This window comes from Hyperolius riggenbachi, chromosome 3 (genome assembly GCF_040937935.1).
Source record: "Hyperolius riggenbachi isolate aHypRig1 chromosome 3, aHypRig1.pri, whole genome shotgun sequence".
NCBI classification, from domain to species: domain Eukaryota; kingdom Metazoa; phylum Chordata; class Amphibia; order Anura; family Hyperoliidae; genus Hyperolius; species Hyperolius riggenbachi.
In genome coordinates this window covers 189,341,474-189,363,833 of record NC_090648.1, presented here as the reverse complement: position 1 = coordinate 189,363,833, position 22,360 = coordinate 189,341,474, and the positions used below count along the sequence as shown (strand labels likewise).

Genomic DNA, 22,360 nt, shown 5'->3' with positions numbered 1-22,360 from the left:
CGCAGGTTGGCCATTTCAAGGTCATGTCTGCGTGCGGCTGCTCTCTCCTCTCTTTCCGCTTCTCTCTCAGCAAGCCACCGGCGCTCAGAGGCTTCCCGTTCCGCCTGGCGTTCTGCACGGTCAGCATTTTCTCTGACAATCTGCATGTACAGCTCAGGATTTGTCTCCAACAGCCTTTGTAATCCAGGTTGCATTCCAGCATCAGGAACACAGAACAGGTTGGCAGGGGCGGGCTCCTGCCGGCCACCATGCTCCTCAGCAGTTACAGCGACCGGTTCAGACGTGGTCCCGTTTTCCTCTGGGTCTGGAAGTGGGTTGCTTTGCTCCAACCGCTCACTTTCCTCTGCCCCAGTTACAGCACCGTCTGAACCAGGAGTGTGCTCTCCCAGCATCTGCTCCGGCTGGGTATTCAGTCGCAACAAGTCCTCGATCAATTGCGATTTCTTTTTTCTATATGTCATAATGCCTTTTTCCTCACACAAGTTTACTAGGTCTGCCACTGACATTTTCTTGTATCTTGCTGCAGCCATTTTTGCCAAATAAAAGATAGGATAGCAAAAGAGATTGGGGGGGAACTCTGTGCTACACGTTTAGTCTATATAAATGGTAATGCACCGGTTATCGACCACAGATTTTTGATCTGTTCTGGCAGGTTAATCAAATAACGTTGCCATTGATGTTCTGAACATACACAAATCCCACCGCTGCCACCAAATGTCACAGACCGCGAGCCGGTCTGCGGGTGGGGTAAATCGATCAGCGTCAGAAATCCTCTTACACGGTCATTTGTTCATCACGAAGGGTAACCCGCATTCGCAATTTGATGAACTGACTCGCGAAGGGAGCGTTCTGATACCAACCGAATCACTCCACACACATATACAATTCAAAGATCTGCCACCAAGCGAGTTACACAGCCCGCTACTGTAATTTTACTAGGACTTCGAGAACACTTTAGTAACCCCTAGCAGTATACAAGAATCTGGGCCAGATCGTTATGTCTGGGCCGGGTTCTCGCATACGGGTTATAAATGTATACTTCTATTAAACACAGGGTAGCGAGTTCAGGAGAATAGGTACGATTGTGTATGTTCAGCAACAGGTCATAACCGCTAAACGATTTTTAAACGTTTAATAACACAAATGCATTACATACAGTTATATACACCTATTAACATATAAAACACAGAGCTTAAAAATAAAAGGAATAAAACAGAAAGTTCTTACTTAGTTAGCTGAGCAATCCATTTGAAGCATGAAGAAAATAGTCCAGTTTAAACGTAGGCATTCAGCTTAAAAGTCCTTTGTACACAACATGCGCCCGGTTCTTCCGTGAGCACATGTCTGGACTTCCCTAGTCGATGTAAATTGAAGAACTGGGTGGAGTTCCTTGCAAACGCTTTTTACTGACCAGAGTTTTGGGGCGGTCACTACCTGGAAAGTAGGTGTGTTGGAGGCAGGGTTACCTCCTGGCAAGTCAGGTTACCACCCACAGACTTGGAGCAAGGAATGTACCAATTATTAATAATTTGTGTAATTCCGCCCCAGATGGGTGCATCGCAGATCCGAGACCATATTCATAAGCAGCATGCGACTCTGTATTAAATGAGACTATACACGCCTAGTCTAACGAATTTGCTCTACGCATGCCGGATAAAGCGGTTTCTCAATTGATTCCTGATAGCTAGAGAATAATTCATGTGAATTATAGACCTGTTTCCTAGGTATCAGGAAATGTAATTTTGGTCTTGCTGTGCCAAACCTATTTTGAATTATTAATAAGTTAACGTTCCCTTTGTGTGAAGCTATACGCTTGGAGGGAAATTTTGAATCTCAACCAGTTTGAGCTGGGTTTCCTTTTGGGGAAAGATGAGCTATGTACCAAATGTCTGCTGTCCAGGTGGTCTGGCCACGTGTGAATTCTTTCCTGACCTGAACAGGATGTGGGGGGAAGGTTACTGTTCTCAGTAAGAGAGAGGGAAATTGACATCTATTGTGCATTTACCCAAGACTGACAGGGACTGTGCACGATTATGCGAAAGTCGATGGCGCTAGCGCACGGCTTTTCCGTAATGTTCGTCACAGACAGATCAGTGTTCTCCCCAGAAATTTTTTCCAGCCGGGGGGCGTGAAAAAGTAGCCCGGTGGGGCAAGATGAGAGAATACAGTTCTGGTGCTTCAGTGTGCAAAATCATCCAACTCCTGAGTTTATGGAACCTCTGAAGGTTGATTCACACAAGAGTTTTTATAAAGCGGACCTAAACTCAGAACTTCCTCTCTGCTCTAAAGTACACAACAGCATACTAACCTTTAAACAAAAATATTTCTTGGTTACAGCTGATACAAATCCTGCAATAGCTCTGCACTGTCTGTTTCCTGCATTCATGGAATTAAATGAGCTTATCTGCTGTGGCAGTCAGGTGACAGGGGATAGATCACAATTTGTGATTAGACACAGATGAGGGGGAATTAGACAGGCCTAACTCTCTAAATACATACAGGGTGCATTTTTTTTTGTCCTGTGTAAGAGTTCCGGGAATCCGAAAAGCTCTTGCTAATGCAATGCTATGGGGGATTTTGACAAAATTGCACTGCTCCAGCGAGAACACAACTAACATTAGCAAGAGCTTTTAAAATCGCAAAGCGCTTAGAAAAGCTCTTGTAGTGTTAATGAGCCCTGACTTTAGTTACCCAAAATCCTCTGACTCAACAGCCCTGCACCCCAGCTGTGAGTCCCATTGCCCACAGAAAAACAATAACAGCATCTAATAAATATTCACCTAATAGGGCAATCAAGAAATGCCATTGCCCACAGTCTGCTGCTGTGCATGACAAGCGGAAAACATATAAAATCTAAAAGTGCTGGGAGCACACTTGTTTCTGTAAAAAAAAAAAATGCATTTACTGTACAATGTTTAAACGCTTCTGAGAGCAGGAAAGAGATAAAAAGGCTCAATAGTTCATAGATTCTAACTCTGGCATACTTCAGTGACTGTGTCATTGGGCAAAAACGGTAAAACTTAAAAAGTAGATTTAAACATAAAATAAAACTATGGAATATCTTAAGTCATTTTTAGGAGAAAGAAGATAGAGGCAATTTTCGCCTCAGGTGTCCTTTAACCTCCTTGGCGGTAACCCTGTGTGTGACACGGGGTAAGCCGCCGGAGGGTGCCGCTCAGGCCCTGCTGGGCCGATTTACTTAATTTTTTTTTTTTGCTGGACGCAGCTAGCACTTTGCTATCTGCGCCAGCACCCCGATCGCCGCCGCCGCGCGCCCGATCGTCGCTATCTGGTGCGGCGCGCGGCTCCCCCCCCCCAGACCCCGAGCGCTGCCTGGCCAATCAGTGCCAGGCAGCGCCGAGGGGTGGATCGGGTTTCCCAATGACGTCGGTGACGTCATCCCGCCCCCCTCCAGGAAATCCCTGAGCAGCGGCTATCATGTAGCGAGCCCTCGGCTCGCTACATGATAAAAAAAAAAAAAATTTAAAAAAACTGCTGCGCTTCCCCCTGGCGGTATTTTTCATACCGCCAAGGGGGTTAAAGAGACTCCGTAACAAAAATTGCATCCTGTTTTTTATCATCCTACAAGTTCCAAAATCAATTCTAATGTGTTCTGGCTTACTGCAGCACTTTCTACTATCACCATCTCTGTAATAAATGTATGTATCTCTCTCCTGTCAGACTTGTCAGCCTGTGTCTGGAAGGCTGCCAAGTTCTTCAGTGTTGTGGTTCTGTGATGCATCTCCCCCCTCCAGGCCCCTCTCTGCACACTGCCTGTGTATTATTTAGATTAGGGCAGCTTCTCTCTTATCTTTTACAAGCTGGATAAATCCTCCTCTGAGCTGGCTGGGCTTTCACATACTGAGGAATTACAGACAGGCAGAGCTGTCTGCACTCTGCAGGAAGAAACAGCCTGACACTTCAGTGGAAGATAGCTGCAGGGGGAAAGAAACACACAAATGATCTCTTGAGATTCAAAAGGAAGGGTGTATACAGCCTGCTTGTGTATGGATGTATTTTCTATGTGTGGACATACTGTACATCAACCTACTTCCTGTTTTGGTGGCCATTTTGTTTGTTTATAAACAAACTTTTTAAAACTGTATTTAACCACCTTTAATGCGGTGAGGAGCGGCGAAATTGTGACAGAGGGTAATAGGAGATGTCCCCTAACGCACTGGTATGTTTACTTTTGTGCGATTTTAACAATACAGATTCTCTTTAAAGCATTTATGGGATTTGTATAGCAATTACGATTTCCATTAGCACAAGGCTATATGAGTACAGCAATCGATTTTTGGGTAGTAAAAGCGCTGCAAAATTATTTTGTACAGTGATTGAAAAGGGATTTTGCAGTGATCCTATACTTTGTTTTAATGCACAAATGCTGCAGGCATTGTGATTGTGGGAAATTGCTACTGTTGGATCACTTCCATTTACTTTCATTAAACTAGCACTTTTGGAATCGCCCCTGAAAGCACTCTAGTGGGCCACAGGCCTGGGATTGCATTCACAGTGGGACGTCATGGTCGTGCTTTATAAAGTTGTATAACACAGCTTACTGTACTGCAATGCTAATCCTGTGGGCCGTTCACAGTGCAACGTTAAAGTCGCGTTAAAAAACATGTTGCGTTGTTTTAACTCACTGCTTGCAGTGCGTTACCTCAACGCAGACACGTTGCGACTTTAACGTTGCATTAAAATGCAATGTCCCACTGTGAATATGCCCTAAGACTTAGTAGGCTGGTCGATGAGATACTAATAATTTCGGGTTACATGCAAATTGTATGCATCTTGCAAATGGGCCAATCAAATGTACTTTCTGCTGATATTCATTGGCCTAATTCCAAGGGGCAAATAATTGGCAAGCTGGAACTATTAGCACAGCCTTTCTTAACCTTTTTAAGGTCGTGGACCCCTGCGTTAAAATTACCGATCTAAATCCTGCCACTTTTTCAAATCTTGGACTTTGATAGTGCCATTGTCAAATTGCATATGCAGCAATTACCCCCACTTATAAATAGCAACAATAACGCCTACATTTGAAAGGAGAATTGACCCCCACTTTAAATGCATCAGTAACCCCACAAATCAAATGCACTGATCACCCCCACATATGAAATGCACCAATCATCCCCACATATGAGAGGTACCAATTATCTGCCGCATGAAGTGCTGCCATCACCCCACATAGGTAAATGCACCAATCAACCCACAAATGAAATGCAGCATTGACCCCTACACCTAAAAGACAACAAGCACCACGTATGAAGTGTAGCCATTATCCCCCCATAATATGATTTTCAACCATTGCCCTTACACTGGAAATGATTTAATAATGCCCCTCAAACTGCCCCAAATTGTTGGTGTCAACCGTAACTTGCTGCTGGTCTTTCGCCATCTTTATATCAGGTGCAAAAGCAGCCAGTAGGAGAGCTGGGTGATGCGCCGCGGATTAAAGCAATCTACCAAATGCATCAATGGTGGAGTTGGACTACTTTGTCCTGCAAAAGTGGCATAATGCAGCAGAACCCTGGTTGAGAATATCTCTATTAGCATCTCATTGATCATCTCTAGTCCTTACCACACCATTCAAAATTGGCCAGTCATCTCATAGCAAAGTGTGGCCAGTATAACATGCCCTCCGCAAGTGTGGCCAGTATAAAGTACAACAGCTTCCCACCATCCACTCCCATTGTGAACAAGTGTATCCCCCAGACACCTTACTTTGAATGTGCAGCATAATAGAGCACACATACCTGCTCAAGTGCCTGGTAATCTCGTCTCCACTTCAGACATTCAGTGTGCAGCAGCATGCATCTGTAGCTCTCAGGCTTCTTTCGCACGAGACAACGCATGCAGGAGCCGTTTCCTGCACACGTTATATGCCCTGCGGCGTGTCATCGGGAATCTGCGGTGCGACGTAATCAGCGTCGGTAGCTATTAATTGAACCTGACAAAACGCTGGCTCCCGGCGGATTGACGCTCTTGGGTGCGTCGGAACCGCAACATACCGAAACGCAGCGTCGGGTGTGATAGGTAAAATTAAAGTCTATGGACTTTTATTTTACCTTGGTTAACGCAAAGAACTGCCTTTGCATTACAACGCAGAAAAGGGCTCTGGTGTGAAAGAGCCCTCAACATCCATGTCACAGGAAGAGATGCGTGTACCCAGCACTGGAATAGGTATGTGTGTCCTGTGCTACTCTGCTTGTTTAGATTGGTGGTAGAGAGGCGACCACCCCCTATGGCTGCGGGGGCTATAGTAATGCCCCTGCTTGCAGGACCTGAAAGACAGTGCCTTGTGAATGCCTGTATCATTTTTGTTAAGCAGTTTAAGGGCAATGTTGTTTGCAAGAAAAAGTCCTGAATTCTTTCTAGGGGAAGAAGAGACACAACAGGCATATGACTAGAGTTTAACCCTTCCAAATCCACTGTTGGACTTTGGTCTGAAAGGGGTTTGCTCTCCCCTGCTCCTGATGATGGACACAGTCCAACAAGGAGCATAATGGCTGCTGCTGGAGTTTCTGTTGTTGGATATAATCCAACATGGCTTTAACCCCTTCAGATCAAAGTGTCGGACATAGTCTGATGCTTTGATCCTCTCGGCCCCATACTGCTCTACGTAATACAAATATTATATTGGTCATCTGTGCCGCCACTGGATTCATCCTGTCTGCTGGCAGTCTAATACACAGAAAATATAGTTCAAGCTTGTAAAGGTTGGTACACATGGTAGATGACACTCAGGCAATGCAGCTGTTAAGGGCTATCTCAGCCAAGAATCTAGCGTGTGTACAGGAGTGAGGCCTACATTGCCTAAACATCAGACTTGCCGGACCTTTAGAGACAATGAAACCTGACGGGCCCCCAGCACATTGTTCTCACCCTGCCTGATGGAAGCTGCTCTGTCATGCCGCATATGCCCCTCTATAGAAACTGAATTCACACTGACACACCTGCATAACACTTGGCCCTAAACTGTTGCCTGAGGGATCAAGTCCTGACCCCAGCTTAACTTTTACTTTCAGAGCTCTCTTCAGTCTGGCTCTCTTGAGCTTTGCTAATTTACCTTCCGAAGCATAACCTCTGCTCTGCTAGGGATTTTCTGCCATCCTTTCTGCTCACCTCTTCCCACTCCCAAATACAGGATTGTTCACAAGCTCTGCCAATTCTCTGGGACCTTCTTGTTCATCCACCCAGCATTCCATCGGATAATGGATATCAGGTAATTCAACCTAAAATTACCTGTTCAAATATATAATCCATCATAGGGCACTTAAGCCAGTCACTGACCTGCCATAGTTTTGTCCACCACCATACAATAAGAAACTCACAGTTCCATCTTATCCTTATATACAATTTACGTCCCTTGTTTCTACCCCCTTTCATGTGTAATCTTACATGGGCAGGGCTTTTTCTCCTAGAGTAAATTGGCATTGCTTCATATACGTCACTGTATGTACATTTTATAAGGTGTGCTGTTCAATTGTTTATCTGTACTACTCTTGTTTATCATGCAAATAGCAGCATATTCATTATGCATCACCATTGTGCAGGACTGAAGAAGATGATGCTGCCATATAAACAGTGCATATGATAGATGACACTCAGCCAAGGCCGCTGTTATGCCTAATACACACGGTACGATTTTCCATGCGATATATGGATCCAATTGATAAAATCCGTCATGTCCGATATTGCTCCCGATCGTTTCCGCGCTAGATTTCTCATAGCGGTGAATGGAAAAAGATAAAAACGAATGAAGATAAGAGAATCGAGTGCAGAATTGTGCCGCAAAAACAATCGGGTTGCAAAATTGCACGGAAAATCTTACCGTGTGTACCCAGCATTAGGGACCTACATAGAGAATTGTTTTGAAAGATAGAAGTGCATCACTGTGACTTAAGGGGCCCATACACTTACACGGTTTCCCGCCGATATACAGCAGATTCGATCACTGTGATCGAATCTGCTGGGAAATTGCGCAAACGCTGACCGAACGATCGATTTCCGTCTGAAATCGATTGTTCCCGTTGATCTGTCCTTGCAGAAGATTTTGCTCTCTCAATCGCCGGCGGCTCGGGGGTTCGTCGATAGCGGCGTTCGAATGTCCGACAACCACCGCTAGCGGCAATACATTACCTGTTCCGCTGGCGCGTGTCCCCGTGGTCCCTTCCCTGGGCTCCGGCTGGCTTCACTTACTTCCTGTCGGGGGAAGTTTAAACAGAGCGCCCTCTACTGTTTAAACTTCCCCCGACAGGAAGTAAAGTGAAGCTGAAGCCCAGAGCAGGGAAGAGACAGCGGAGACCAGGGGACTCGCGCCGGCCGGATCAGGTAATGTATGCTGGGGGCAGCGGCAGCTCATCAGATTGTGAATAGGTTTCATAGTGAAATTGATTCAAAATCTGTTTGCAGTGTAGGCAGCCAATAGATCCCTCTTTGATCAGATTCGATCACAGAGGGATCTATCTGCTGGTCGATCTGGTGGCAATCGACCAGTGTATGGCAGCCTTCACTTAATTCAGAAGCTGATTAAGCAGGACACTCCAGCTATCTATATGTGAGTTGAGAAAGGCCTTGCAAGACGAGTGATCAGTTCCTTCCCTATCAGTAATTGATTAGAAGGGGAAACCTTAATCCAGTGGCGTAGCTAAGGAGCTGTGGGTCCCGATGCAAGTTTTACAATGGGGCCCCCCAAGCACTCTATACATAACAATTGATACGGTGCACCAAAACCTGCCAATGGCAACTCCAGTGTCAGAGGTTCAAGAAGGGGATGGGGATTAATGATTACCACTATTCAAAGTATCTATATAAGTGATTATTATGAGCACAGGACCAATAGAGAGCTAATACTGTAGTTAAGGGAGGGTACTTTAGGGCCCCTCTGGCCCAAGGGCCCTGATGCGGTGGCTACCTCAGCACCCCCTATTGCTACGCCCCTGCCTTTATCCCAATTAGTGTACAGTAGAACTCTATCTAGGGTCGATTGAACCGCTCGCATTGTAGCACTTGATGCTATGCAGTTGTTGGTACTTTCTCACCTGCTCAACTATACATTTACTAAGATGTCCTGCAAACAGTCAAGCAGTTAGCCTCATTGAAAGCTGTACTATCTTTTTTTTTCTGTGACAGCACTGTATACTAACCCAATAGACCAAGGCCTGTAATAGCCCTAAGCTGACCCAAATATGACCTAAAGTTTAACAACTCTGACCTTCCCAGCCTCCAATACTCTGATGATTATCTATTGAGACAGAAGTTCATATCAGCAATAAAAAAACACTGATTTAAGTAGCAAACACCTGCCTTTTTTAAGCTTGCTGTTCTTTTTATAATGATTGTTCTCCCGTGTTTCCTAAGCCTTCCAAATGCTGTGTGTGACTTTGTTAAATAGCTTGAACTAACAATAGATTTATAAACCTATTTCGTATGAACAGTAGTACTGTATAATACCTTTTGAAAGGAAGGCATTTTTGTATCCGTAGACTTTCAGCTATGGTCCAGCTGAAATATTCATTTTGCATTATAAAACTTTTCCGTGGTTTATAAATTAGAACTTGTACGCAGTATTACATTTTTTTGTTTTTTGTGTAAAATCAAGAACAATGCTTTTTTTATATCGCCCTTTAGGGTAGGTGTCTAAAGCGGACCTGAACTCAGAACTTCATCTCAGCTCTAAAAGATACGCAACAGCATAATAACCTTTTAAAGAAAACATTTCTTTGTTGCCGCTGATACATATCCTACAATAAATCTGCAGTGTTTCTACTTACTGCTTTCATGGAAGCAGTCATCCTGTGCTTTCAAATGAGCTTATCTGCCGTAGCAGTCAGCTGACATGGATCAAATTACAACTTGTGATTAGACATACATGAGGGGGAATTAGGCTAAACTTTCTTAATATCTAAATACATACAGGGTTTATTTATCTGTTTTCTTTCTGTCCTGTGCAAGAGTTCAGGTGCACTTTAAAGCTTGAGGCCTTAAGCCCACTAGAAACCGCAAAGTGCTATCACAATCGTTAGCGATTTGTGATAGCGCTTTGGGAGCGATTTCCCTACTCCTATACAATAGATTAGAATGTAAATGCTCCTAAAATGCTGCGTGTCCTGCGATTGCAATTTACAATCTGTCCCGTCCATTTACATTGGCAGAGCATTTAGGGAAATCGCTAGCAATTTAAAGCACTCCCAAAACGCTCCAGGTCTTAAGGGAACCTGAAGGGAGAGGGATATGTCATATATGTTTCTATTTAAACCATGCAGATAGCCTGGCTGTCCTGCTAATCGTCTGCCTCAAATACTTTTAGCCATAGACCAGGGGTCGGCAACCCGCGGCTCCGGAGCCGCAAGCGGCTCTTTTTCCCCTTTGCCGCGGCTCAGTCCCGGCTCCGGTGCTGCAGGGCTGCCCATTCTGACACTACACCGGTAGTGGGTGACTGGGTGTCAGTGGTTGCGGCGCGCGTGTGACGTCACGTGTGCTGCCGCTGGCCGGCAGCCTATCAGAGAGGCCGCCGGACCAGTGCAGGGCTTCGGGCGGCCATTTTCCCGTAGCCCTGCAGTGTAGTGCAGGCAGGACGTGACGTCGGGAAGGAAGAGGAGCCGACGGAGTTGCGCGCCACAAGGAGGTCGGGACCGGAGGTCGGGACAGGAGGAGATCGTGACAGGAGGTCTTCTTACTAGGTGATTAAATGGGGTTTTCTTTTCAGATCTGCTGAAGGATTTGTGCATATTGGGGTCATTTCTGCTGAAGGATTTGTGCATATTGGGGTCATATTTGCTAATGAATTGTGCATATTGGGGTCATATCTGCTAACGATTTGTGCATATTGGGGGTCATTTCTGCATATTGGGGACATATCTGCTAACGATTTGTGCATATTGGGGGTCATTTCTGCATATTGGGGACATATCTGCTAACGATTTGTGCATATTGGGGGTCATTTCTGCATATTGGGGTCATATCTGCTAACGATTTGTGCATATTGGGGGTCATTTCTGCATATTGGGGACATATCTGCTAACGATTTGTGCATATTGGGGACATATCTGCTAACGATTTGTGCATATTGGGGACATATCTGCTAACGATTTGTGCTTATTGGGGTTATATCTGTATATTGGGGACATATCTGCTAACAATTTGTGCATATTGGGGTCATATCTGCATATTGGGGTCATATCTGCTAACGATTTGTGCATATTGGGGGTCATTTCTGCATATTGGGGACATATCTGCTAACGATTTGTGCATATTGGGGACATATCTGCTAACGATTTGTGCATATTGGGGACATATCTGCTAACGATTTGTGCTTATTGGGGTTATATCTGTATATTGGGGACATATCTGCTAACAATTTGTGCATATTGGGGTCATATCTGCATATTGGGGTCATATCTGCTAACGATTTGTGCATATTGGGGACATATCTGCTAACGATTTGTGCTTATTGGGGTTATATCTGCATATATTGGGGACATATCTGCTAACGATTTGTGCATATTGGGGACATATCCGCTAACGATTTGTGCTTATTGGGGTTATATCTGCATATTGGGGACATATCTGCTAACGATTTGTGCTTATTGGGGTTATATCTGCATATTGGGGACATATCTGCTAACGATTTGTGCATATTGGGGTCATATCTGCTCAGGGCTGTGGAGTCGGAGTAGTGGAGTCGGGCAATTTTGGGTGCCTGGAGTCGGAGTCGGGAAAAAATGCACCGACTCCTAATGAATTTGTAACGGTAATTAAAATGGAAAATATGATAAAATGTTCTATTTCTCAGATAATAGTCATTAAAAATAATGTATATATACAGTATATATACAGTAATAGCTGTGCTTAGTATACAAAAATGAAATAAACCAATCAAAATGAGTTACTTGTGCTGCTTCAATAAAGCAGTCCACGTATTTTTAAGGTCAGATATACATATCTGATTGTGACTGTATATATGATGTGTACACAGGAATCTCTTATATATACTAAATAACATCTATGCTGTAAGAATAAAGCCTGATGTGTAGCTGTGTCACTAATAGAGATGGTCAACAAGATGGAAATAATTCTGCAATGATGCTGATTTATGCAAATGTATGCACTCCCTTTGCTGATGAAATAAAATAATTTGATATGTTATTAAAATTTGGTTTGGTGACTACAAATTAAAGGGTAACTGAGACGGATGAAAAGTAAAGTTTTATACATACCTGGGGCTTCCTCCAGCCCCCTTCAGGCTAATCAGTCCCTCACTGTCCTCCACCACCCAGATCTTCTGCTATGAGTCCCGGTAATTCAGTCAGTCAGCGCTGTCCGGTCGCATGCCGCTCCCACAGCCAGGAACATTCTGCACCTGCGCAATAGTGCTGCACAGGTGTAGTATGCTCCTGGCGGCGGAGTGTGTGCATGCGCACTACGCCTGACTGGCTCAAGTACCTGGACTCATAGCAGAAGATCCAGGTGGTGGAGGAGGACAACGAGGGACTGATTAGCCTGAAGGGGGCTGGAGGTTACCCCAGGTATGTATAAAACTTTAATTTCATCTGTCTCAGGTTTACTTTGTTACACAGTAGTACTATACTCTACATATGCACTCCCCACAGAGCTGCAGGGAATCCACTGAAAATGCTGTGCACATTGAACACAGAGGTGTTGTCTGTTTACAATCTCCTCATTCCCCTGCAGAGTACCTGCACATCATTCTTACATGTACCCACACTTACATTGCCTAGGGCCTGATAGATGTTCTTTGTTTCGGTTTGTACCTTTTACAAGTACTCTTACCAAGGACTAGTTTTAGTCTAAAGGGAATAAATATAGTAGTCTACATATCCTTCTCACTTCAGTTGTCTTGTAAAATTCCTAAGCATTGGCAGTTATGAGACGAATTTCATGTTACATACTTTTAATCAACAAAATTGTAATATGCAAATTAGAGGAGTCGGAGTTGTGGAGTCGGAGTCGGTGGAATCCTAAACTGAGGAGTCGGAGTCGGTGGATTTTTGGACCGACTCCACAGCCCTGTATCTGCTAACGATTTGTGCATATTGGGGTCATATCTGCTAACGATTTGTGCATATTGGGGACATATCTGTTTTATAATGGTTTTGCGGCTCCCAGTTTTTTTCTCTTTCAGGAAACGGGTCCAAGTGGCTCTTTCATTCTTAAAGGTTGCAGACCCCTGCCATAGACCATAAACAAGCGTGCAGATCAGATGTTTCTGATAAGATTAGCTGCATGCTTGTTTCAGGTGTGTGACTCAGACAGGCACGTGCAGAGGGGGGTGCTCAGGATGCTTGAGCACCCCCCCTTTTGAAATTCCCTGCCATGTGGCCCCTTTTCCCTGACTGCACTAATGGTGCAGGTAAGGTACCCTTCAGTGCCTGCACAGTGAATGTGCGGCCATCCACCGCTCACAGGGGACAAATAACACTGAAGTGATGGGTCTGCCTCACTTCCTTGAGCCGGAAGCCTATTGTAGCATATGGGAGTCTGACAGCAGGAACAGAGATCAGCACACAGCGCGAAGTTTGAATGAGAGCTCAGCTCTCCTGCTCTGCTACGTCACATTGCCGACTTCTGGGTAGAGCTGGCTGTCAGTGTCAGAGCACAGCCTAAGTACAGAGAGGAGACACTACAGGGGGGAGATCAGCCCTAAGCCCGTTATCACGATGATGCCTCATCCAGCTCTCCTGCTGCTTCTTATCTCCGTGAGGATCTCATTCAGGGCTGCTCTGTACTCTGGCTGATGAATGGCAGAAAGTTCCTCTGCAGACAGTGAGTGAAGCTCTTCCCAACCCCCACCTTGAGAAATGTATGTACGCTAATGTGTAGCTTTTACTTCCATCTTTTCCTCTCTCAGTGTGTGGCTGTTTACTTCCCTGTCTATTTCCCTACTTAGCTAGCCTGTGTCACATGCTAATTTCTCTTTTAGCTTGTATATCCACCCCCCTCACTCTCCCTGTGACATTCAGTGCCCCCCCCCCCCCCCCCCCTGTGTCACATTCAGTGACCCCCACCCCCTCCCTGTGTCACATTCAGCACCCCTGTGTGTCCCCCTCCCTGTGTCACATTTAGTGACCCCCACCCCCTCCCTGTGTCACATTCAGCACCCCTGTGTGTCCCCCTCCCTGTGTCACATTTAGTGACCCCCACCCCCTCCCTGTGTCACATTCAGCACCCCTGTGTGTCCCCCTCCCTGTGTCACATTCAGTGACCCCCCACCCCCTCCCTGTGTCACATTCAGCACCCCTGTGTGTCCCCCTCCCTGTGTCACATTCAGTGACCCCCACCCCCTCCCTGTCTCACATTCAGCACCCCTTGTGTCCCCCTCCCTGTGTCACATTCAGTGACCCCCACCCCCTCCCTGTGTCACATTCAGCACCCCTGTGTGTCCCCCTCCCTGTGTCACATTCAGTGACCCCCGCCCCCTCCCTGTCTCACATTCAGCACCCCATGTGTCCCCCTCCCTGTGTCACATTCAGTGACCCCCACCCCCTCCCTGTGTCACATTCAGCACCCCTGTGTGTCCCCCTCCCTGTGTCACATTCAGTGACCCCCACCCCCTCCCTGTCTCACATTCAGCACCCCATGTGTCCCCCTCCCTGTGTCACATTCAGTGACCCCCACCCCCTCCATGTGTCACATTCAGCACCCCGTGTGTCCCCCTCCCTGTGTCACATTCAGTGACCCCCACCCCTCCATGTGTCACATTCAGCACCCCTGTGTGTCCCCCTCCGTGTGTCACATTCAGTGACCCTCACCCCCTCCCTTTGTCACATTCAGTGACCCTCACCCCCTCCCTGTGTCACATTCAGTGACCCTCACCCCTCCCTGTGTCACATTCAGTGACCCTCACCCCCTCCCTGTGTCACATTCAGCACCCCTGTGTGTCCCCCTCCCTGTGTCACATTCAGTGACCCCCACCCCCTCCCTGTGTCACATTCAGCACCCCTGTGTGTCCCCCTCCCTGTGTCACATTCAGTGACCCCCACCCCCTCCCTGTCTCACATTCAGCACCCCATGTGAGTGAAGCTCTTCCCAACCCCCACCTTGAGAAATGTATGTACGCTAATGTGTAGCTTTTACTTCCATCTTTTCCTCTCTCAGTGTGTGGCTGTTTACTTCCCTGTCTATTTCCCTACTTAGCTAGCCTGTGTCACATGCTAATTTCTCTTTTAGCTTGTATATCCACCCCCCTCACTCTCCCTGTCACATTCAGTGACCCTCACCCCCTCCCTGTGTCACATTCAGCACCCCTTTGTGTCCCCCTCCATGTGTCACATTTATTGCCCCTCTGCCAACGAAATAACCTACCCGTCAAATCTTGCTAAATTCACTGACAAACGCATAGACAGGAGGGTCAGGGCGAACACGATAAATCCAGCGCTGGAGACTTGGGCGCAGCAGCGCAGGAGACTTGGGCGCAGCCGGCGCCACCATAGGCGGTAACAGGAACTACGGCTATCGCAGGCAGAGGGGGTAACTCCAGCGCCGTCAGAAGATGGAGCTGAAGTTTCTTTTAAAACAATAATTTGGCTTCCAACAATAGCTGGAAGCCGAATTATTTCATTCCCCACCATCCATGGCGGCCTGGAGGGGGAACAGTATTTAACACGGCCCGGACTTGTGCCATATACTGGCTGCGTCCAAGTCTCCTGTGCAGTTCTCTCTCGTACGCGGGTCAGGGAGGTGGAGGGGATAAAGTCTGTGGGATGTACCGTAGGTTAGCTGGACAGTTACTTCATTGGAGTGTGTCACATTCAGTGTCCTTCCACTGTGTCACATCCCCCCTCTCTGTGTCACACTCAGCAACCCTGTGCCCCCTTCCCCAAGTCGCGTCCAGTGCAAAGCCCCCCCCCCCCCCCGTGTCACATTTAGCACCTTTTTGCCCCCCTCCCATGTGTCACCATCATGTTTAATTTTTCTCTTAATCTTCCTTATGAACTAGTTCTAACTGGGGATAGGAGCAGGGGATCCAAAGTTGCCACTTTGCCTAGGGCCCAATTTGGTCTTTTGGTCTTAATTCAGCGTTGCCCAACGTTGCTTAAAAATCGAAAATACAATTCCAGCTTTGACCACATGATCGTCAAAGCTGCGTTTTTTTTTTACCAATTTCTCCCTGCAGAGGCCGGTATCCTCTTCCTCTCTCTAACCCCCTTTCCCCTCCCTCCCCTAGTGGGTGGCCCTGTGCTGTTACTCACTGTGTCTCTTGCCTGCACAGATCGCACCACTAGCTCCGGTCTCCTCTGTGCATGGCACCAGGGCATGCGGCTTGATGACATCCTCAAGCTGCTCCCGCGTAATGTAGACAGAAAGGATCAGAACTGGTGGAGCGATCTGTGCGGGCGAGAGACACGGTGCTGGCTACCCTATACTGCGTCAATTATACTGGCTAACCTGTATTGCGACACCTATACTGGCTTATCTGTACTGCGGCACCTATACTGGCTAACTTGTACTGCGGCACCTATACTGGCTAACCTGTACTGCGACACCTATACTGGCTAACCTGGACTGCAGCACCTATACTGGCTAACCTGGACTGTGACACGTATAGCTGGCTTACCTATACTGGGGAACCTATAGCTGGCTAAACTACACTGGTAGCACCTATACGTGGCTAACCTATACTGGGGCAACTCATACTCCCCATCGTTGTATTGATCCATTGTTGTGAATCGAATCAAAATCGCAATTTCTGACAGAAATCGCGCAATTCAATCTCTACCTAAAATCGTTCAGGCCTACTGGCTGGGTTTTCACTCTTTAGGATTCAGATTGTGGCTGCTCTCGTTAGGCTGTGGCCCCCTGATTTGATGTTTGTATACGAAGTGCCTCTGAGGAAGCGGCTTTTGGACGTGAAATATGTGTCAGGCAGTCTTAATGTGTGTATTGGAACTCTGAATCCATATCCATACATATTGTCCACAAGTTGATGATTTTGTGAACGAAGAATAAATAAGAGGACTTTGGTTCCTATAAAACCCCAATATTTGTTATTTTGTTATAATTTTCTGTTAATGTGGGGTGGAACAATACTACCTACTTTTTATTGTGTTCTTTAGTACAGTAGTTGGTGCGCCGACTGGATGAACTGGGTGGGGGGGGGGGGGGGGGTATGGGCACTGGAGGTAGCCCCAGGTATGTATACATTTTGTATATGCCCGTCTCAGGTACACTTTAACTTGATGCTGGCCTGGCTGGTGTGCTTTTTTTCTGTGTGTGTGTGTGGGGGGGGGGGGGGGGGGGGAGGCCCCTTTTTGAAATTTGAGCACCCCCCACTTAAGGACCCTCTGCACGGCCCTGGACTCAGACACTACTGATGCAGGAAAGATCAGTAGGATGCCAGTCAATTGGCATTGTTTAAAAGCAAGAAAATATGACAGCCTCCATATCACCCTTGCTTTATGTTCCCTTTGAAAACAGACTATATTACAAAATTTGCTTTATATTTCACACCATAAGCATTTCCTGATGGTGCATTTTAATCCCATATTGCTGTAATGATAAGTGGACCCTTTAAACTGCACATTTGGCTGACTAAGTAAGGCCTTTTTCATATTAGTGAATTCGCCGCCTGTCAACTGCTTTTGTGTATCGGCAGGCCATGTACTACTGTTCAGTGCTGGTGCTGGACAGGCGCCCCCCCCCCCCATTGAGTCACATCTGAAAGTGGCTGCATACTGCTGCATACAGTTCTTCAGTGCAAGAGCTGCTTGTCACTGAATTTCTTAGAACAATAGTTGTAGCTGGTAATCTCTCTCTATTACTATCTCTAAGCACACCAGGAAGTGAACAAGAGTGCCATGACACAGAAAGTGAGAGCAATGTGAGACACAGCAAATATGGTCATGGCCATACAGTGGAAAAGTGGGTGGGGCCAAATGTACATTATCCTAGCAGTGCTGTAACTTAAAGCCAGTGGGCAAGCCCAGTGAAACGACTCATTTAATTTAAAAAAATGCCTTAGTTATCATACAAACAGCAATATGAGATATCATAATAAGGGCCTGAGCTCGCTATCGGATTGTTGTGCAACACAGATAGCAATGCGTTTTACACAAACTCTTAGCACTTACGTTGCTATCTGTTGCAGAGCCAACTATACTGAATGGGACAGCTCTGCCTAGCTCTCAAAATACATGCAGCAGTGCGTTGTCAGAATGCACTTCTGTGCTGTGCATACGTGTTCCCATTAGACTGTGATGTCTGTACATGTTGCTGAAATCTGCTCTGCAACGCAACAGCGTGCTCAGGCCATTAGGCAGCATTTCCTGTATAAAAATTATTAGTCACAGGCTCCCTAACAAAAAAAAAAAAGAACCAAAACACAACCGGTCAGTGTTTCTGTTACACAAAATCCACAATCACACACACGCACACACACACACACAACACCCCTTGCATTTCTGCCTGGCCCCATGTGATTCCCAGCTGAGCTTGAGAGAATTTGTGTTGCTTCATCCACTGAACGCCGCACGCCTCGTCTTCCATGTGCGCCGCTCCAGCCATGGCAACAACGGGGTTTCTGCAACATTCGGGACACTGCCTGTGAGAATACCACCCCCCCCCCCCCCCCCCAGTGAAGAAGTCCGTGACACTAGCCACAGATCTTTTGACCTAATGATGCTCCTGGCCTTTAGTATTAGGAGAGTTGGCACATGCAAGTCACACTCACACACTGGTTGCTGGAAGCAGATTTATAAGTCATGCTTCTCACAAGGAAGGCTCGGGATTACACACAGAAAGAATGTGATGTTTCTTCCTGTCCTGAAGGCATGAATATTGCAGAACTTTGTATTTTTATCGTTTTCCACAGGATAAGCTTTAGATGCCTAAATTAAAGCAGGTTTATGTTTGTAATGAGCTCCTTAAATAAATTATCGAAAACATTTATAAATGATTTTATATTTAGAACTGAAGTTTCACCGTTGCCTATTGCTACTTGTAACTTATAGCTTGTTTATGTGCTTTTTAGTGTAGAGTAACACTTACCTTGCTCTTTATAGCTCTTATAGTACAGTAGCAATAAAGCGTTGTAGCACTGCATTCTTTTATGATTTTGCTAACATTAACTGCAGAAATGACATAAATACTACACAATGCTCAGTATATGTAAGTATAGGTGTGCTTCTGAGGCACTGTTTATAAAGAGTGTAGAGCGGATGCCCTGACTCAGGCTGACAGGCAATTAGAGTGACGCTCCAGTGTGTGAGAACTCATGGAAAAGCACGTGATCAGTAGAGATGGTCAATGAGATGCTAATAATTCCAGCTTGCATGTACATTTTAAGTAGTTTGTCAGGCAGTTCAGCCTCCCGGCTGCTGGGCACAAGCCTATTTAGCTGCAATTACAAGCATCTGAATGGCAACATTTGGAAACACATGGCAGCATTTGGTCACAATTGACACGGAGTGGGCAAAAGCCATCTCAGCTTGCATGTGAAGATGGCAAATTCTGTGCTCAGATGCAACTTCCTGGTGACGGCCCCTATTCCACCGCCCATGCTGAGCGCTAGCAAACAACAAACATTTGTAAAGCTCTTTTCTCCCAATGGACTCAAAGTGCAGAAGCATGACTCAGACCATTAATTGGTTGACTGGTAAATTCTACAAAGGAAGAATTCCGCAAATACCAGGCTATACAGGTGGCTTTTCAGTCTGGATTTGAATAACTCACTAATTACAACAGAGAGAAAATGTGTGCATCAACCAAGTGAACCTGACAAATCTGGCTTTGCAAATTTGGCCTATTGGCTAATCACGAGACATTGCTCATGCAAATATGCATTTGCTTTCGCATGCCTAAATATGCAGGGTCAAAAACCAAAAACCGCAAAACAATCGCCCTGCGGGAATTAGTTCATGCTACATAGCACTATCCAGGGGCGCCACGAGGAGGCTTCCAATTGACTCTTCAGGTAAGCATTTGCAGTGTTCTCCCCAGAATTATTTTCCAGCCGGGTGGCATGAAATAGTAGCCGGGTGGCATGAAAAAGCAGCCGGGTGGGTAGAGATGAAAATGCAGGGCAACTCTGCTTACAGCATAGGAGGTGGTGAGGAGGTGAGCCAATGACAGCCGGGTGGTCACCAAATCTAGCCGGGTGGAGCACCCGGCTAAAAGAGCCTGGGGAGAACACTGCATTTGAATAACTCATCTTTACCGGGTGTGGTAGGGAGTTCCAAAGAGTAGAGGCAGCATGACAGAAAGCTCTGGCTACGAAGGTTTTGAGGTGCACTCTGAGAGCAACCAAGCTCATGGATCCTGCTGCCATGCATTTTCCAGTGTATCCAGGGCCCATATTGTGTAGAGATTTGAATGTCAACAGAATAATATTGAAGAGTATTCTCCATTTTACAGGTAGCTATTGCAGTGAGTGAAGAATGGGTGTAATGTGACAGTGGCAAGGTTGGTTTGTTATTAATCTGGCAGCAGCATTTTGTATTAAATGCAGGCAGTACTGGTCCTTCTTTGGAAGGCCTGTATATAGAGCATTGTAAATAGTCCAGCCCTGCTGTGATGAAGGCATGAACTAGGGTCGGAAGATCCTCTGGGGGAATAAAATGCTTAGTTTTTGCAATATTACTCAGATGAAAGTAGGAATAATTCACTACAGACGAGATGTTGTTTCTCAAGTGCAATTTCCCATTGATTAGCACACCAAGGCTGCGCAAAAGATCAGAGCTGTTTATGTCTAAAGCTGGCCATACACTGGCCCGATTTGCCGCCGTTTCGACAGCAGGTTCGATCACTGGGATCAAATCTGCTGCCAATCGTTCGCGCTAAACGCACCCGCCGATCCGATTTCCTCCCGAAATCGGATCGGTCCGTCGATCGTGCCGTGCGGGAAATTACCGTCGATCGCCCGCGGGTAGGGAGCGCGTCGCTAGCGGCGGCCGATCCGATACAGGTATACATTATCTGACACTGGCTCCCGGGCATCTTCTCCGCGCTGCACCGCTCTGTTCCTGCTTCCATCCCAGCGTACATTAACTTCCTGTGTCACTCCAGTGACCAGGAAGTTCAAATAGAGGATGCTCTATTTGAACTTCCTGGTCACGGAGTGACACAGTGTACGCTGGGATGCGGTGCGGGATGCTGGGATGCGGTGCAGCGCGGAGAAGAGGACCCGGAGCCAGCTTTAGGTAATGTATACGGGGGGGGGGGGACAGGCGGCAGGAGCAGCTAAACAGATTGTGATCGGTTTCAGGCTGAAATCGATTCACAATCTGTTTGCAGTAAAGGCAGCCATACGATCCCTCACTGATCAGATTCGATCAGATAGGGATCTGTCAGTTGGTCAATCTAATGGCAAATCGACCAGTGTATGCAACCCGTATGGTGCAGCATACTGTTCGTAGACTTTAGCCCAGTAACATACTACATTCAGTAATCGTTACAACTCAAAAGTGACAATGTGAAAGCCCCATTGAACTGTAATCGCATCACATTGCGCAATGGACATTGTGTATAAGGATCCTTAATCCCACTTCACATGATTAAAACATTCTTAGGTGCATATGGACCAGCAATGTTAGAATCAGCTTCTAAACTATGATGAATTTGGATAGCTCCTAGGGACTTATCAGTGTAGTTCGTATTTACACACCAAGGTCATCTGACACATTTAGAGGTATCGGCACATGCTCCCTTTTCTCCAAAATTAAGCAAGTAATTCCTTTAGCACCCCCTGTGCTAATTCACAAATAGAATAGGATCAATAGAGAAAATGACAGTTGTAATCTTTGCAACCACTGACAGATTTATACGCCCATCAATTTTTTTATGACTTATTTTCCTATACATGTCCAGTGTCCGGGCCTTTTTCCACTAGCCTGCGATTTGCGATTTGCTTCTGATCGCAAATCGCAAGGTACATTAAACTAATGGAAACTGCAGCAGCAATTTCCATTAGTGCGATCCGATTGTGATGCGATTTTGGTCAAAGCGCAATCGTTGTCCTGCCGCGTTTTGTATGCGATTGAGCTGGACTATAATGAGTATAGTAGCTCAATCGCATGGTGGAAATTGAAACGCGATTGCGATCTCATTTCATAGTGGAAAAGAGCCCTCAAGCTGGCCGAAGTAATCAGATGATGATTGGATGTGCAGCACAATTATGTGGTAAGAGGTCTTTGGGGTAGATGCTGACTGAACCGTATATGTGCAAGCTTTCCTGCTACAGTATCTCACAAAGGTGACTACACCTCTCACATTATTGTAAATATTTGATTTTCTGTTGGTGAACAATACAGACCAGCAGTACAATTAGGAAGAAGCTGTCAAAATGTCATGGTTTTCTACTGAAGACCTCATAGCAAAAGTACAAGACCACCCACTGCTG

General features: G+C 46.1%; 1 protein-coding gene across 2 annotated transcripts in view; it reads right to left on the bottom strand.

The window, feature by feature from the left end:
- Nucleotides 1-22,360, bottom strand: part of MAPK6 (mitogen-activated protein kinase 6) — a 75,506-nt gene that overhangs the window by 28,486 nt on the left and 24,660 nt on the right. The window lies entirely within an intron of this gene.